The following is a 7,630-nucleotide window of genomic DNA, read 5'->3' on the forward strand; positions in this document are numbered from 1 at the left end:
AAAAATCTGCCTAGCATTTCTCCTGTTTAACAACTGTTAAGGGTTTGATTATCAACAACTTCTAAAGTTCAAATACTAAAGCTGAAGATAAATATCCAAATTTCTTACTAAAAAAGACCCATCATCATGATGAATCACTTGTTTACTTTCATTGATAAATCATATTCTATTGGGGTTTTTTTTTGGCCCCACCCTTGGCATGTGGAAGTTCTGAGGCCAGAGATAAAACCTGCACCAGAGAAGCAACTTAAGCTCTTATCATGACGATGCCAGATCCTTAACCCACTGTGCCAGAAGGGAACTCGACATTCTTTTTTGCGGTCTCTACTCACAACAGTGGTTCTTCCCCAATGACTGTATCCTCTTCTACCTTTTTATTCATGACTCCTATCTTGTCTGGGATTTCCTCCACTGGTTTCTCACCTTCAGAAACATACCTAAATGCTTTCCCACTTAGGACTTGTTAACTTTTACTCGGCAAGCACTTCACATGAAAATTCTCTTTAGGAAGCCAGAAGACTGGCTAAATTACTTTACTGATATATTTCCATGTGTTCTGTGCATATACTCATCACAGCGTTTATCTTTTAATATTGCAGTTAACTGCATCTATTATATTCTTTCCCATGCTTTTGGAAAGCAAGAATATACTTTTTCAAACATGTATCCACAAATGCTCCTCAAATTCCCAGGACAAATTAACTGCCTAATAAACACTTGTGGAAAAATATTTATAATTCAATGACTGATGAAAAACTACTTGAATTGCAAATTAACAATATATTTTAGAGTTATGTTACTAGAAGCTACAATATCTTATGTGTTGGAGGATCGTGGGAATGAAAAGTGCTCACCAAAACTGAGAAGGTTATTTTGAGGAAGAAAAATGAGGCAGGCAGCGCCATATCATCAGTGGATCAGCTTATTACAAGGTAATTTACTTATATGGTAGGTTCAGGTGGACAACAATCTGAAAGTATTCACAACTTCACTCTGTACCACTGGAAAGCCAATGCAACAGTTTATAGTTAACCTTACTATGATGTATGGGCTTAGAAACATGAAGTACATTCCTAAGTCAATATTTATGAATGGATAACTAGTTTTATGGGTGACTGGAATATGTCAGCTTTTCATCATTGTTTGGAGACTAACTGAACATAGAGGCCACTTGGACCTAACTATCACTAAATGACATCTATTAATTACAAAGCTCTTTATGACAGAGAAGAGATTTATGATACAGTACAGCCCTAGGTAGGGACTGGAGGAACTGAAGAGGCCCAAGATGGCATCCTTTATGCTTATAGCCATACATGTATGTCTACTATAGTCTTATTATTTTATTTCTGACACAGCCTGAGGGGCTAGGGAGCCTGGTCCACCATGGGTTGGGGAGTGGAGCATCATGTCCGAGGGAGCACAGGAGGAGGCCTGGGCCTGCAAGAGAAGCAAGGTGCCCTTGATGGGGAGAAAGAGAGAGGAGACACAGGACTATCAAGGAAATATCTTTCTCTGGGCATAGGAGTGTGGGCTTTGGGTGGCTATGGGCAGCAGAGATGAACCACCATAGTCATCTCAGACTGCAAGAGGTGGAAACTGCCCATCACATTTAGGAGTCCGTGAAAAGGCACCACTTGCAGCCCTAGTCACCTCAGAGATTGCTGATGAGGAGGGCACTGCAGCTGAGTGCCACTCATTGCCCTCTCCCACAAGAATGCATATACCCTGCTATTGCCACTGCCAAAGGCTCTGGGTGCTGCTGAGAGTCACTGCCAATTCCCAGGGCACTGCAACAAGGAGAACCATGCACAACCTCCCCATGGTTTCTCAAAACTGTTAAGGGCCCATCACCAGGCACTGGCTATAGGCCCAGCCCACTGCCTCTGTCTTCCTGGAAGCATGCACAGGCCATACACTGGCACACCCCCTATCAAGGCGATAACAGCCTGCATACAGTGAAGAAAGATACAGCAAGCATCCAAATAAGAGATACCCCTCAAACAAACAACAAAAAAAAATAGTAAGCCCTCACAAACCACCCGTGGGTCTCACATATAAATAGCCCTCCAAGACTACAGTAATTGTTTTCTCTAAATTCAAAGAGTAAGAATAATATAAGCAACATGAAGATCAGGAACCATTCCCAGTTAAAAAACAAAAACAAACAAACAAACAAAAACAGGAGTATTCCCCTGAAGGAGAAAACAATAAAACAGACCTCTGCAGTCATCAGACACCAAGTTCAAAAAAGAGAGTAAAAATACTGAAGGAATTAGGAGTGGATATGAACAGTAATACAAATTACTTTAGAAAGGAACTAGAAAATATAAGAAAGTCGAGAAAAATTAGAAAATTCATTTACAGAGATATAAGCTGAGTTAAAGGCACTGAAGAGCAGAATGAATAATGAAGAGGAACAAATAAGTGACTTGAAAGATAGAATAATGGAAATTACCCAGTCAGGACAGCAGACAGAAAACCAAATGAAAAAATATAAAAGCAATATAAGAGATCTATGAGATAATATAAAGCAGGCCAGTCTATGCATAATCAGGATTCCAGAAGGTGAAGAAAAGGAAAAGGGGATTGAAAATATATTTGAAGAATTATGGCTGAAAATTTTCTAAATTTAAGGAAACAGATATCAATACACAGGAATCACAGAGAGCCCCAAACAATCTGAACCCAAACAGACCCACACCAAGACTTATAACTAAACTAGCAAAAGGTGAAGGAGAAGATTATAAGGGCAGCAAGAAAAAAAATTTATAGGAGGACCCACATAAGGCTATCAGCTACTTTCTCTCAAGAAACAGTATAGGCCAGAGAGAGTGGCAAGAGATATTCAAAGTTCTAAAAGGGAAAAATTTGCAGCCTAGAATACTCTACCCAGCAAGATTATTAATTTAAAATGAAGGAGAAATAAATAATTTCTCCAATAAACAAAAACTAAAAGAATGCAGCAATATTAACCTATTCTAAAATAAATACTGAAAGATCTCCTCTGAAGAGGAAAGATAAATGAAGACATAGGATGGAGGAAATCACAACTGGAAAGTAATCACTTAAATAAACCAGTATACAGCTCTAAAAGGGAAAAAAAAAACTATTTATAAAAGTAATGATAAACACAAGGAATAGGAAAAGATAAACATAAAGTTGTAAAAAAAGGACATCTAGATCATAAAATGTGGAAAAGGAAATGAAGAAAATCTACATTTTTCATTTTTAGAATGTGTTTGAGCCCATATGACTATCAGGCTAAAACAAGCAGCTACAGGAAGGGGTTAACTTACTTGAAAAACAGGGGAACCACAAATCACAACCAAAAAATAGATTCACAAAAACTAAAAAGAAGAGAACACGAGAATAAAATAAAAGGAAAGCTTTCAACCAAAAAAGAAAGAAACAAAGGAGAAACAAAGAAGCTACTGGAAAACAAGGTTTAAAATGACAATAAATACATATTTATCCAAAATTACCTAAATGTCAATGGACTGAGTGTTCCAATCAAAAAGACATAGAGTGGCAGACTGGATTAAAAAAAAAAACTTCCTCATGCCACAGGTTTGGCCCTACACACACACACACACACACACACACACACACACACATACATGTATATATATAGAGAGAGAGAGACTTTCTTGAAATTGTATGAAGTTTCTGAAATTTGGATATGTTCTTGTCTAATGTAATTCTAGTTATTTTAAAATGTATGTCACAGCAACTTGCTTAAGCTTCTTTGTCAAAAAATATAATCAGATCTTTAACTTTGCTTTTCAGTTCTTTGTTATTCACAGACATTTAAGCTGATGCTTGGCAAAACTGATTATAAGAAGACTCAAAGGAGTTTTTGACAAGTACAGTTTTTGATAATTTTTAAATCATATTCTTGAACTGGGTATGATAATTTTAAAAGTCTGATCGGGGGAATTCCTGTCATGGCTAAATGGTTAACGATTACAAATAGGAACCAAGAGGTCGCAGGTTCGATCACTGGCCTCGCTCAGTGGGTTAAGGATGCAGCATTGAAGTGAGCTGTGGTCGGATCCCGTGTTGCTGTGTCTCTGGCGTAGCCAGCGAATACAGCTCCGATTGGACCCCTAGACTGGGAACCTCCATACACCACAGGGTGCGGCCCTAGAAAAGACAAAAAGACAAAAAAAAAAACAAAAAAATTCTAATGGAAACCCTGATTTCATAAAATTTAACAAAAAAAAAAAAGAAGAAGTGTTGGTTACCTAGGATTGAGTAAACTGATGAATGTGGTTATAATTTTTTGTTTTCCTCTGCAATATTATTGGCTTTTAAATCTGTTTTTTTCCAGATATGAGGAAACCTTTCCTCTTAAACCAACTATGACTTATAGTAAGTTGGTAAATCATACTTTTGAAGTAGAACTGAAAGATTTTTCTATCAGATTCCTATAGAAATTAGCAACTCTTAGGTACCAAAGCTTTATCAGGTAAATTAGGAAGTCCACTTCTGAAGAGGTGCAAAAATTATAAGGTATTTTGGGGACTTTGAAAAAGGAGGAATTCACCCAATTCTGTAAGGTTAAATCTGTGACAATTCTATAGCATAACTTTCCTGGCCCTGAGAGACTTTTCAAAGTTTAGTCTGAGACTCCTTTATGAAAAGTTCCAGGACAGCCAGTTTAAAAGAGCCTGCATGATCAATAGTTCAGACATACTCTGCAGACAAGTTAATCTTGATTTGTCTATATTTGATAATAATGAGGGTAATTTTAGAGAGAAAAAAAATTATTCTCAAAGGATATCAAGTTCTGACTCTGTTAAGTGAGGTCTGCATTTACTGTCTAAGACTCACTTCCCAGGTACTTCCTTGTTGTCATGCTACATAATCATAAAGGTAAATAAATTACTAAAAGAATACTCTAAATGTGTTTCTGAAGCTTATCGCAATAGTCTATCTATGGTTGAGTATCGGATGTCCCAAGACCTGCAGCAAGAGGATTGTATATACTGGAAGAAGCATCATTTAAAGGACTGTCTCCAACCTAGATAAAAGGACCCTTATCAAGCACTCTTAACTAGCTCATGTGTAATAAACAATGAAATTGACCCTTAGATTCATATTACCCACTTAAAAAGGGCCTTTGCTTGGGGCTAGTTTGTAGAGTGAACTGCTGACCCCAAGTGACAGCCACACCAGAATAAGAAGGAAAAAACAAAAGACAAGCGTGGTGGGCAGCTGACCTAGGAGTGTGGACCATGCCTGTAAGACCTATCATAATAACCTAATTGAGCTATTTACCAAACTGTTTATCAACATTGAAAATTACTGTTTTACTTCCAATCACACTGTTTTCCTCAGTGTTTTGAGATGTGAAGGTAATCCTCTAATGGAGTTGTCACAGAGTGTAACTGCTTATGATGTATAACACTGCTTGAAGCCTATTGCTAAAGGCACATGTACAATGCTTGTGTTACAATCGGGTATAAGTGATCAAATATATGGCCTATAAAGTGTTTCCCAATTAACATACCTCTGAGCTGGTTCACAATATTGGATTAATTTACCCCGACATGGATAACTAGGCAAATATAAAGGAGGCATAGCACTGAAGGACATGATCTGGACCAGGGATCCACCTTGGCTTTGAGGGATGGATATTTTTATCATCAGTACTTTCTGCTGAAATATTTATAATCAAAAGGAGAAATGATAGAAAAATCTGCACATACTGTGGTATGGGGAAGTCATTCTGGCTTATCCATGGTATAACCTGAACTTTACTGAATAAAGCAGCCTGTTTTATAGCCTTTTGGCCATGCATTATACATCTGCTTTGGTTGCTGAGGAGAAGAAATGCATTTATTTGAAAGCCAAAATGAAGTAGCTGTAGTTCAGACATCCAAGGTAATGCCAACTGGCTCTTGCGGATGATTTCAGACATATTCCTCTATTTTTGAGAATTGGCATTTCCTGAGCTGTGTCAGACTCAGGATGCCATCAGCCATTTCGAAGCACTGTCTGTTGCTGAAACTGAGCAGGGCCCTATGAGTTCCTCTGTCAAGTTTATGATTAACCTCTCTATCCAAAACTTTATTCTTTTTCATGTTCTGCACATTTTTCTCCTCATGATTGAGAAGTATCAAAGAAAAGAGGGAAGTACTGAAACTGAGCAGAACTCTGTGGAGCCCCCCCACTCCAACTACAAAGATCTCTCCCTGTCCCCTGCCTCTTGTTTGTAGAAAAGGAGAAGTCTCCCAGGCCTCACCGAGTCACAAAAGAGCAGACTCAGAAGTTAATGATTAGGACAGCATTTAGGGTTTGATGAATATTCCTGAGTTATTCTATAGATACTGTAACTCACACCAGAGGTAAAAAGCTAACTGCATGATTCCTAGACTCTAGTCATGACATTAGTTGATCTATCTAAGGCTAGCACAATTCCAAGAACTGGCCTCAAGAAAACAGGATTAACATTATTACTCATAATAATCTATATATTTGTGGGCATCAAAATAATTGTAACTTTCTCTGCCCGTATATGTAGATAGCAACCAAACTGTCAGCCACAAGATGCTACAGATCCATGTCAACATCTTCCACTATGAGAACACAGCACCCTATGTCGGCATGAAGAAGCTATAGAAGATGGACTTTTGCCCCTAATCCCATAGAAGTGGAATTATATTGGATGAGGTAGGATTTGTAAGCAGCTCTTTCTCCCCTTTCCTATTTCTGTTCCCAGTAAACCTTAATTATAAAAATGAGGTCACTATGTAACATTAGCCTAACTCTTGACTTATGCTCTATTGGATGCACGTGATGCCTTGCCTAACCTGTTGATTCTTTTCCCAGATTAAAAGAAGTAGGAATGAAGAATTAAGTAAGTAAAGAATGACAAGCTCTCAATTTACAATAGCCTCCTTAGCTATCCTACAGGTAGACAACTAGGACAAGGTAACATCCCTGAAGAAAGATCATGAGAAGTCAACCAGCCTGCATGCAATGGAAAATGATGCAGAAACTAACCCTGTGCTGCAATGGTTAACTCAATTGTTTCCCTTTACCACTTTAAAAACTGTCATGGTTGAGCAGAATCTTTGAAGTTGGTTTTGGGGCATGAGTCTGCCTTCTTCCCAGAATGTCAGCTTTTCTGATTAAAGCAACTTTCCTTTCAACCAGCACTTGCTTATCAAGTACTGGCTTTTGAGTGGCCAGCAGCAACACTCTATTTTGGTAACAATAACCCTATCACATCCCTTGTACACACTGTAACAATCTGAAAGTATTATGAAATTACAAATTAATTTTGTAATTATATTTCCTGTATATCCAAAATGATATTAATATCTGGAATTTGTACTATTTAGTTTAGAAAGCACTTGTAATTTTAAACCATGAAAACAAGCCTACATCTGTTCCAATAATATAAACTACAAATGGATAGATTGAGGAACTGTATCTATGCTAAACTCTGTTTGAAAAATAATCCTATATTTTTAAATAAGTATATGTTTATTTTAATCAACTTTCTCATAAAACCAAATAATTTAACCCAAATAACCCATTTAAAATGTTTCAAATCCTCACAGACTTATAAAAATATATTGATCTCATTTCTGCTTTAGCCTCTACAAAGAAAATATTA

This window comes from Phacochoerus africanus, chromosome 10, assembly GCF_016906955.1.
Source record: "Phacochoerus africanus isolate WHEZ1 chromosome 10, ROS_Pafr_v1, whole genome shotgun sequence".
NCBI classification, from domain to species: Eukaryota; Metazoa; Chordata; class Mammalia; order Artiodactyla; family Suidae; genus Phacochoerus; species Phacochoerus africanus.